Genomic DNA, 11269 nt, shown 5'->3' on the forward strand with positions numbered 1-11269 from the left:
AGCTGATGGAGTTTTTAAAAAATAATTGAAGTTGAAACAGCCAAACATTTGACCTTTGATTTATAGCAAAACTTTAGTAAATTTTAGACTAATTTTTATAACTTTTTTAAATTAATTGGTTCATATGCTTTTTCATTTTCTTTCCTCAAATGTGTTAAATAAAAAACTAATTTATTACGTAAAAACGTAAAAACAATCATAGATGAAAAATTATGAAACCAACCAGAACTAGTTCCGATATGATACGATGAAATATCAACAAAGAACTACTTATTCTGTTTTCAATTTTCAAAAGAATTTTTATCTTTTTATCTCGCCAAAGTTTCAAAATGTATCGTAAAACATTTTGATACTTTCAATTTATCGGCATAGTAAAAACAAGTGAGATATGATTTTTGATATATATTGATATTTTTTGATGATTTTTTATATCGGTCTCCCAATCGCTACTGGCATGTGGCGTCTGTTATTTACTGAACAGCTACATCTACTATTTACTGACAGCTGAGTTGGAGGAGTAGGCACAGGAATGACTTCACAATTTCCTACAGGACTCAGGGCTGATGGTAAACTAGGATATTGAATCTTTTGCTTCAAAAAGATTCAATATCCTAGAATCTTTTGTTTCTCTTCAAGAATCTACCAACATTTTTGATGCAAAAGTAGGAGCTTCAAACGTGGTTTGAAGACTCTCTCCAAATCATTGGCGCACCAAATAATTTAATGTAATTTTCCTGTTATAACTATTCATTTCTATTTTTAAGGTATTGCGAACGTTCAAGTTTAAATTTACTTGACAAATTTTGAAATGTTCAGCTACAGCTAAATTTCTCCCTTTACCTTTTTGTGTACTTGTTTGATGTCCGAGACGATATCTTTAGTCCTTTTTCACCAACATATCCGAGACGATACCTTTAGTCCTTTTTCACCAACTTAACATATGTCACAAAAGCACTCTAACTTAAATACACCGAGATATGAATTAACTGGTATTGTAGGTTTATTTTTGAGACTAAGTAGATTTTGAAGATTTTTTGAAAATTTAAACACTGCTGCGTATGCTTTTTTAAATAATCTTCATAACTGAGGACTTATTCTAGTTTTTGGAGACATTAAGAAATGTGGCTTTTTCGTAAGATCTTTTTTGCCGCTAACACTTTCTTTCTTAGACTTAACTAGTTTTTTGAGACTTTTCCTCCGATAAGAAACGGCAACTCATCATTAATGTTACTTACTGTGCACAAACGTATGTGCTCTATGGACAAGACCAATTAAGACGCCATTGATAATTTTAGGGCCATGACATAAATTCGGTTTAATTTGAACGTTTGTGATTACATATTTGCAATTTATTTTAAAACTATAAACATCAAGTTCAATGTACTGGTTAAATTGCAGATTTTTTTTTTTTTTTTTTTTTTTTTAGGTGCCCCAAGAAGTCCTTACGGTCTTGTCACAGAACACCGCGGAAGTGCATTTAACCAGGAAGTTCACGCCTCCTTCCTTACCGTGACGCGAAAATTTGTCCAGAGCTTGTTTCGAACCTGGATCTCCTGCTTATAAAGCAAGATTTCATTGTGTATTCAATAATTTCATGTTGCTCATAAGTAAATATAAAAACTTTTGCGCATCTTTTTCTACCCGGAACCTTAACAGTACATCATCAACATATCTTTTAAATGATTTTATACGGATGTTATTGTTAAGCGCCATTGAATGAATTTCATGATACTGTAAAAAACACTCAAAAACCGTCACTGTAAGAGCTAAGCTAATTGGTCCGGAGTTTTTGAGCGCATGAATATCATTTTCATATAAAAAATAGAAATCAAAAAGACAAAGTTTTTAAAGTAACCTGAACTCTTCAAAAGTTAATTTAGATCTAAAGCTCTAACTGTTGCAATACCTTTTAAATAAAAAATGAACTGTTATAACAGGAAAGTTAGGGAAGCTTTGGAAAAACTTTCATTGTGGACAACACAATGAAAGTACCTTTCGCACAGTGGTCTTAACCGGGATGACGGTAATTATATAACAATGTCATTTTGGAAACTCATTTTCCAATACTAACGTCACAAAAAACTGTTTAAAAAATATCTTACAAAGAACATTGTTTTGTAAATTTAAATGCTGTCTGCATTTTTATTTTATAGCGGTTTTATTTTTTATAACGGTTTTTTAATATACTTGAGAACAAGGGTATCAATATTCCCTCCTAATATATTCTAAGAATAAATATTTAAAAAGAAAATAGGATTAAATCCATAAAACTAAGTTTTATTATAATATATATATATATATATATATATATATATATATATATATATATATATATATATATATATATATATATATATATATATATATATATATATATATATATATATATATATATATATATATATATATATATATATATATGTATATATATAAACCAAATTTTTTTTATAAATTTTTGGGTTTTAAAAATTTATAATAACAATATAGAAGGCTTATGGAAAGAAGCTATGATCCACATATTCAACACCCATAGAAAATAAAGTCATTGCAAACTTATTTTTGAAAAAAATCCAACCCAAATTAGGACACTCTTCTTCTTTTTATAAGCAATTGTTGTTAAACTCTTATAATGTAAAACAAGCATACAGGGTACCCGAAGCATACCCGAGGGTACCCGAAGTTGAAATAGAAAAAATACAGAGTACCACAATTTTTTAATAAAAACACTTAAAATAATTAAAAAAAAATGTCAACCTGGAATTTTGAATCCTATATCAATTGACTAAACTGAGATCAAAATGAACAATATTATAACAACACTCCCAATAAATTAGAGAAATAAAATTTTAAATGAAAAGCAAAGAAATGATTTTTAAAAAAATGCCTTCTTATAGGGGAGAAGGAGTTTCAGTTTTGAACATTAAAAAATTTTTTTTTATAAAACAAATTCTATTTTACTTTTGCAACATTTTTTCTATCTTAACAGTTGAAATAATCATTAAGGGAAAAAGTTGCAACATTTTAATTTCATTCATTCATCCATTCTGTTTTATAAATCAAAAATAAAATCAGAAATCTGATTTGAGCAACGTGTACAAAAGTTTTAAAATTTGCCCCAACCTGATGTAGCTTTGAAATGGCATTTTTAATTTAATTTAATTTAAAAACTTTATTTTTTGTTGATGGTTACAATAGTTTTAACAAGAATAAACTAACTAAAATCAACACATTTAACAATTATAGACAATACACACTCACATGAAAATCGTTAAAAACAATAATAAATAAATTTAAAAAAAATGGGGCAGTTTTGAAACATATTAGTAAATAATATTAGCGTTTTACAGTTTTTAGATTTTTTTTCAAATAACTATATGTATTTTTAAAACATATTCTATTTCGTTAGATACATAATTTCTATCCCACATCTGTTTTAGCACTTTAATACTTGATAATAACTTGTTTAGCTAAACCACTGATACAGTAGCGCTATCGGTTTGCACGCTTCTTTAAAGGTTTTATTGTTTAACCGGGGGTTCACTTTTTATTTAACTTGGTTTTTCTGATTTCATATTCATTTTCTGATTTTTTTTTTTGGTTATGCGAGAAATTATAACATCATAATTGCGCGCCACCAAATACACCATAATACAGTCATTAGCATAGAATGATTAACCCTTGTGGTTTTTTTGGGTCAGGATCAGGGTTAAATATAATATACACAATCTTTCTTGTCAATTCGGTAGTTAAAAAACAAAATTAATTACCAAGAACAATCAAGACGTCAAATAAAGATATTGAATTACTCTCAAATAGACATACTTTTTTGCTGAATGCATCAGATTTGGTAAGTAAGAAAATTAACTTAACTTAAATATTATTAGTTTGGCTTTGAATAGCTTTGCTTAGGTTTTTGCAGTTAATTGCCTTAAATATTTAAAATTAAAGAAAATTAAAGCTATTCGTCGTCCAAAAAAGCTACATAAACTTTTAAACCGAGAAAGCTTATGCATATTTGAAGACGATGAAATCTATTGCAAAAATGGCTTTGCACAACTGCATGGGCAGCAATACTTTTATCAGTCAAAAGGTAGATATTTTGCCAAAAAGTTAAAGCGTATTCAAACTGAAAAATTTGCTCCCAAGTTCCTTATATGGCAAGCAATTTGCTCCTGTGGTTTAAAAAGTACATTTTACATTACTCGTAAAATTTTGAGCGAAGATTTATATATAAAAGGTGGCTTAAGGAAACACCTTTTGACATTTATTAAAAAGCATGAAATGCCCACAATATTATGGCCTAATTTGGCTACAATTCACTACTCCAAGAAGTCTCTAGAATGGTATGAACAAAATGGCGTTGAATTTGTACCTAAGGAAGCAAATCCTCCAAATTGTCCTAAGCAGCAAGTTATTGAAAGTTATTGATCAATTATAAAAAGAATCTTAGTAAAAGCAAGAAATTAGCTACAAGTAAAAAAGATTTTATGAAAAAATGGATAGCTGCCTCGAAAAACTCAAAGCAAGATCCAGCAGATGATGTCAAGTACTCACAAAGATATCTGGTTTGTATCTAGGCGTTTAATAAAAAATGTAAACAATTATTGAAATAAATATATAATTTAATTAGCTTGATTGTGTCAAAAAATTATAAAAATATGTTAAAAAGTTTTTTCGTAATTAACAATTAAAGGATGCTAAATTTCATCGTGTTCAACCGATAATAAATAACACAACATTTGCCAATTGTTAAAAATGGGGTCAGGAAAGTCTTACAACTTTTTTTCAAAATGTTTAGAAATTGTACTTAAAAACAAACCAATCGTCTAGATTGTCTATTTTATCTAAAAAACAAAAAATGCAAGTGACTGCTGCGAGGATAAGTATTGTCTTCACAATGTCTTCACAATGTCTTCACAATGTCTTCACAATGTCTTCACAATGTCTTCTCATTGTCTTTACAATGTCTTCACAATGTAATTCTCTTTACTTAATTTAAAAATGCACACATCATAAACGCGTTTTTTCAAAAATGCTCTTTTCAACCTTCTCCCCAAGCGGAAACAAAAATGAGTATAAAAGACTCCACACTCTATAAAGTGTGGAGGCTGTGACTATTTTATACTCATTTTTCAAAACTAACCAAAAAAAATTATAACTTATAAGTATAATATTTGGTTGCAAAAGTATGCAAACAGTCTGGGCATCAAATGGTTGAAAAAGTATACAAATGGTCAGTGAAAACGAATAAAAAATCTTTTTTCTAAATTTCAACAAAAAAAAAAAAAAAACACAAATAATAAAGCAAACGAAATACTTTTTAAAATTGCACATTTCCTATATTCAACAAATAAAAAGTGTTTTAAAAGAGTATTAAGAAATGACAAAATACGTTCGCTGTGCAAAACTGAAGACGAAACCTCATCATACGGTGTATGAATGCGAAAAGATGATCAAACTTATCCTATTGAATATTGAAATAGTTTTAATACTTTTAAATCTATTTTGTTGGGTAAAACGGAAATAAAAAGTTTGGCCATATTTTATTAAAAATTTTAGAGTTTTATAAACAGAAGATTTTACACGAAACCCTTTTTTTTCAAAACAACATCCATTAGCATTAGAAGTATATTTTAAAAGAATGAAAATGTTATTTTGAAAAAAAAAATGGTTCAGTGTAAAATTTTTTACTTAAAATTGTAAGTTTTAAAGTGTAAAATTTTTTACTAAAAATATTAAAATATAAAATTAAATAATTATATATTATGAACGAAAGACTATTAGTCATTAATCAAAATGAACAAATCAAATATAAAGACAAATTAAGAAACATTTTAAAAAACGGATTTCCACCTAGTCGCTGATATACCTAACGTTTTTGATTGATTAAAATTTTTTTTTTTGCTTTTTAGATTCAATGCGTTCTTGCATTTTCATATTAAGATGTTAATTATTTAGTATATAAATTAAAAAGATATCTTTGTAAAACGGGTCTTATTTATTTTCTTTTTAATTAAAAAACCCTTGCGTAATTTTAAACGAACAAACGGATATAAGCCATGAATCAAGAAATAATGAGAAAATAAAATATAAATTTAATTGAAAATACGGAATTATTTAAAACAGTTCTGATAGGAAATTACATTTTGTACTTTTTGTTCTTTATTTTTTACTTCGTTAATTATTTTTGATATACATAGGTATTTTTTTTTTGTTTTGTCCGAAAAAGACATCTTTGAAAAAGGTTTATTTTTTTATTTTACGTAGCCTTTTATTCGTATATATGTGTATTCATATATATAAAAAATCACTTACTTTTTGTTTGTGAAGGTGGATGACGCTCTGTAGGGAGCTGAACCTGTTTCTGCGGATTTAGTTATATGGTCTCCATATTGCAATCGGCCGTGCTAGAATAAATCACAATACCGTTTATGTATTAATGTTTGCACTAGGTAAGTAAAGTGCGTATTTTAAAATCAAAAGTGTCTGTCCTTGGTATAGGGCTTCTGTATGGCAATTAACCAGAGGATAATAAATCACCGTGCCATTTATGTATTGTTAATCATTATAGTTGTTTACTCTTACTTTTAGTTTTTTTATTATACAATTTTTTTCTTTATTCTCATTTTGAAATAATTTCGTCTCGGTTACGTAAAAATATCGGACATTTGATATATAACGATTGCATAAAAATGTTACGTCTTTTTATGTAAAAATGTAACGTCTCGATTACGTAATAATAACGAACATTTATTACCAACCCATAACGTTTAATGTTGCGTCTCAATAAGTAACTTTTAAGTAACAACTAAGTTTAAGCTTTACTTAAGCCTCGCTTCTAAAACCTTTTTGAGGACCCCGACAGATCGTATTCATATTGTAGTTTTTCCGCTATTGTAAAAAATGTATTGTATTCAATTTGACAAGTAGTTGAACCACGCAATATCTAATTGTTTGATACCATAGTTTCCTAGTTACATACATACATATATATATATATATATATATATATATATATATATATATATATATATATATATATATATATATATATATATATATATATATATATATATATATATATATAAAATGAATATAATACAGTATCAAAAACCTTGCTGAAATAAATAAATACACCTAATTAATATTTTTAATAAAAGATTTAAAGATATTATGAATAAGATGAACAATTGCATAATCAGTGAATTTTTTTAAATCGAAATGTAAAGAATGTTATTGTCTTTTATAAATCTTTTATAAAACATTTTTTATCACAAAACATATACGAAAAACACAACAATAAAATGACAGTATAATTAGGGATAAAATAACAACAAAGTAAAAAATAATGAACTAGTTTATAACATGTCATCTGATAACCAATTGAATTTCTATAGAAGTTTTTACAAGAACACTATCTCTTAGAAACTTCCAATGAGTTTTTTTTTTTTAAGTATGTTTGTTCCGACTTCTACAATAAATACTATTTTCATATATATATACAACAAAATAAGTAATGGCTGGAGCAAGACGATGACATAGTTCTGTCTTTTCACCGAGCCCTATTTTTATAAAATGGTGATTTATAAATATCATATTACATTGGCGTAAATATACAAAGTAGTAATTAGTAATTGCTAAAATGCTTACATTATCTGCAGTTGCAAAAAGAAAAAGAAGGTAGCTGCAGTTGTAAAAAAACGATTATACACTTAAAATAAAAATAAAAAAGATAAAAAAAAGAGACATATACATGTATTTATATTGATTATACACTTAAAATAAAAATAAAAAAGATAAAAAAAAGAGACATGTATTTATATTGAAAGAGAGTAATATCATTAACAAACTTTGTTATGGTAGATTGTGATGATCACATTTTTATTAAAGAATTTTTTTTTTCAAGTTATCTTGATTTTTTATAAGAACTTTACTTTTTTTTAAAGAAACATTTATAATCTAGCATAGTGAGATCCATAAATAAGAGCAACCGCTTAGATTCTTTTTTAATTTGATCAAGAGTGATTTTCTTTTTATTTTTAATATCTGAAAATAAATTCTATAAACATAGCCCACGATTCTTAATTGAGTATGAACTCAATTTTAAACTAAATTATATTAGGACAGCAAAGTTGTTGACTGAGAATCTTGTCCTTTATTTATGGCAGATTTCATTAAAATAGGATTCAAATATTTTTGTCGACATTCCTAGCATAATTCTTACATTAATAACAAATTTGACTGAGTTAAACAAAGTGTAATAGTGGTCATATTACTGGCAACAACTGTTTGTTTAAATTGTTTGTTGTTACCCTTATTTTTCAAAAAAATTTTGTTCCGTTAAAATATATTTCTAACACAAAAGTTTCTAATAGAATATACCCAAACTATTTGTTGCCCGCGTTAGCACCGTACCATTGGCAGAGTTTTGCCGCAAAAGGGTAACTGTTTTGTTGTGCAAACAATTTATTGATGTCCAGAAACTGCTAAAGTTCTTCCTAGTTTTTTGTGCTTATTAAAATGAGTAATCGAACATTAGTTGATAGCTTTGACATTCTTAAAAAAATTGAAGGTGGATTAGTTGGTGATTGCAGTTATATACATACTACAGATAAAGACAACTTTTAGCACCTTTATAAGCATCCTTTTTTTTATTTCATTTATTTTGATGTTTAACAATAATTAATCAACATACATATATACAAGAAAGAAAAAATATGTCTTTAGAACGAAGAAGACAATAAAATCTTGTCACCAAGCACCGTTTTTGTATATAAAATATAAACCTTATTTTCACAATGACCTTTATAAAATAAAGAATTAAGCAGACAAGGGCTCAAAGAAGATGACAATACGTTATCGCAATCTTTTCATAGAGCCCCTAAATATATTTTCAATAGAATATAATATTATATTATTTACCCTAATGGGTATAAAACTGCTGTGCTGATCAGTAAATCAAATAATGATAAAAAATTATAAAAAAAAAAAGTTAAATAACTTCAGAGTTACTCAAGCCGAATGAATCTTAATTTTTAAAAATAACTTTTTCGATTTGAAACTTAAATAAACATAATGACAGTGCCATACTTTTAAATCCTTTTTGATAAGTATTCCATATATTTGGACCTCGATATGCAATCCTATATTCAGTATATTTATTTATTTACTTGTGTATTTATATATGTTGCTTATATTTGCTCTTAGATAATAGTTTTCATTTCTATTTATTTCAAACTTGTTATTAAGGTTTTCAAGAGAGAGATTATTGTTGAATTGATACATAAAAATTAAATGCTGATAGATATTTATTTCAAAAATATTCATCATTTTCATATCATTCATTATAGATTTAGCGTGTTCACGCTTATTTTTAGAGTAAATGATTCTGCACGCATGTTTTTGCAAACCATTAACTTTTTTAAATTTTGATGGTTGGGTACTTGTCTATGATATTAATGCTCCAGATTGTACATTACATACATATATTTTTCTATTGGTAAGATAACTTTTTATCCAATTGTAAGTTTTATTAGTTAAACCATAGTTTATCTAATAGGATGCAGTGATCAACTGTATCAAATGCTTTTGATATAAGTCAATAAAAACTCCTAAAGTAAATTTATTTTGTTTAAATCCTTATGCTCATAAGCAAACTTTCATGAGTATTTTGTCCACCCCAGCATAGATATAAATATTTTTTTATTATTTAGTTTTAGTATTGTTAAAAATTATTTACGCCCTGAAAAGCTAGAACTTGCCGTTAAATGAAAAAATGACTATTTTGCTACCTTTTTGCTACCTTTTTGCTACCTTGGAAAAGTACTTAGCTTGAATCGAATTTGCACTCTTATATTAACTGCTAAAAATAAATCTAGTGTGCGTGAAAAATTTTTTATACATATTTAAAAATTTAAAAATATTTCACCACATGTAATTTTGTTCCATTATTTACATATAGAATATAAAATGCTCCAACAATAAGTCTTTTAATTTCAATTCTAGCTAAATTGAGCTGCTAGGTCGGTAAGGCAAATAGCTAGACGATGACGCAGTGGTGCAGACAAACAGCCGTGGCGCAGTAGTTAGAATTTTCGTTCAGAGCCTAAAGGTTCGTGGTTCGACGCCAGCTCTAACCTTATAGACGACATTGGTAAAGAAATGCTCTTCCGCGGTGCTCAGTAATAAGACCAATAGGTCTTCTTGGGCACTTAATAAATAGATAAAATAAATAAAAAATAGCTGGACAAAGGAAATCACAATATCGCTAAATTGAGGAGCTTCTTTATTCCTTTTTTTCCATTTTTCATGTTTATACTACGTTTTGATTTATTCATTAGATTACTCATGAAGTTGTTTTGGCATACTTATTAGATTACAGATGAAGTTGTTTTGGTTACTAATGTTCTTGGCAACACTTTATTTATTATGCATACTCATTTATTATTTTTCTTATTTACTTGTTTAGATTTTTTATTTACTGGTTAAATGCACTTCCGTGATTTGAGCACCGCGGAAGTGCATTTAACCAGGAAGTTCACGCCTCCTTCCTTACCGTGACGCGAAAATATGTCCAGAGCTCGTTTCAAACCTGGAGCTCCTGCTTGTAATACAAGCGCTGTAACCATTGCGTCACGGCCGCAATTGTTTCTATTAAATAATGCCTTCTTAAAGTACCTTGAAATTACAATAAGTATAATTTAAAAATAGAGGCTTGACAAAGGTTTTTTTTTTTGGACAAAGCAACAATTAAATGCCTGCTTTATATCCAGTTTACATGTAAAAAATAAAATATTGAATGTTTGGCAAATTTTTATTTTATTATAAAATATTTTTATTTCTTTATTTAATTTAGGGTCTATACATTTATTGTAACAATTTTAAAATCTATATTTTTTTTTTTTTCGATAATGAGTCAAATACACTCTAAAGTTGATCTGAAGTTGAATAGAACTTCACTTCATCTCAAATCTGAGTGTTTTTTATAAAACATAAAATCTGAGTGTTTTTTTTTTAATTATAAAAGAATTTTTATTAAACTCTTTTATAATTTTATAAAAATTGTTTTATTAACAAATTTGATCTAAATAAATATTTTCCATATGGGAATATTTTGAGTGGGAGTTTTCCAGGTGGCAATTTTGTGGACACCATTCTCCAAAGAATAGTATACGTAAATATTTAAAAGGATTTTGTCGCGCTGGCTAGTTTATGTTAAATGATATGAAAAGAACAAATAAAGTTAAAGAAAAAAAAAGTTATGCCGTCG

General features: G+C 27.1%; 1 protein-coding gene across 1 annotated transcript in view; it reads left to right on the forward strand.

Moving 5' to 3' along the window:
* Positions 1–11179: 11179 nt before the first annotated feature.
* LOC100200854 (BAI1-associated protein 3) overlaps positions 11180–11269 on the forward strand; it is a 72657-nt gene continuing 72567 nt past the window's right edge. Inside the window, exon 1 of the mRNA XM_065796272.1 lies at positions 11180–11269. This exon is cut by the window's right edge and continues 68 nt beyond it. The gene's annotated coding sequence lies outside the window, so the exon portion shown is untranslated.

Source organism: Hydra vulgaris, chromosome 04, assembly GCF_038396675.1.
Source record: "Hydra vulgaris chromosome 04, alternate assembly HydraT2T_AEP".
NCBI lineage: Eukaryota > Metazoa > Cnidaria > Hydrozoa > Anthoathecata > Hydridae > Hydra > Hydra vulgaris.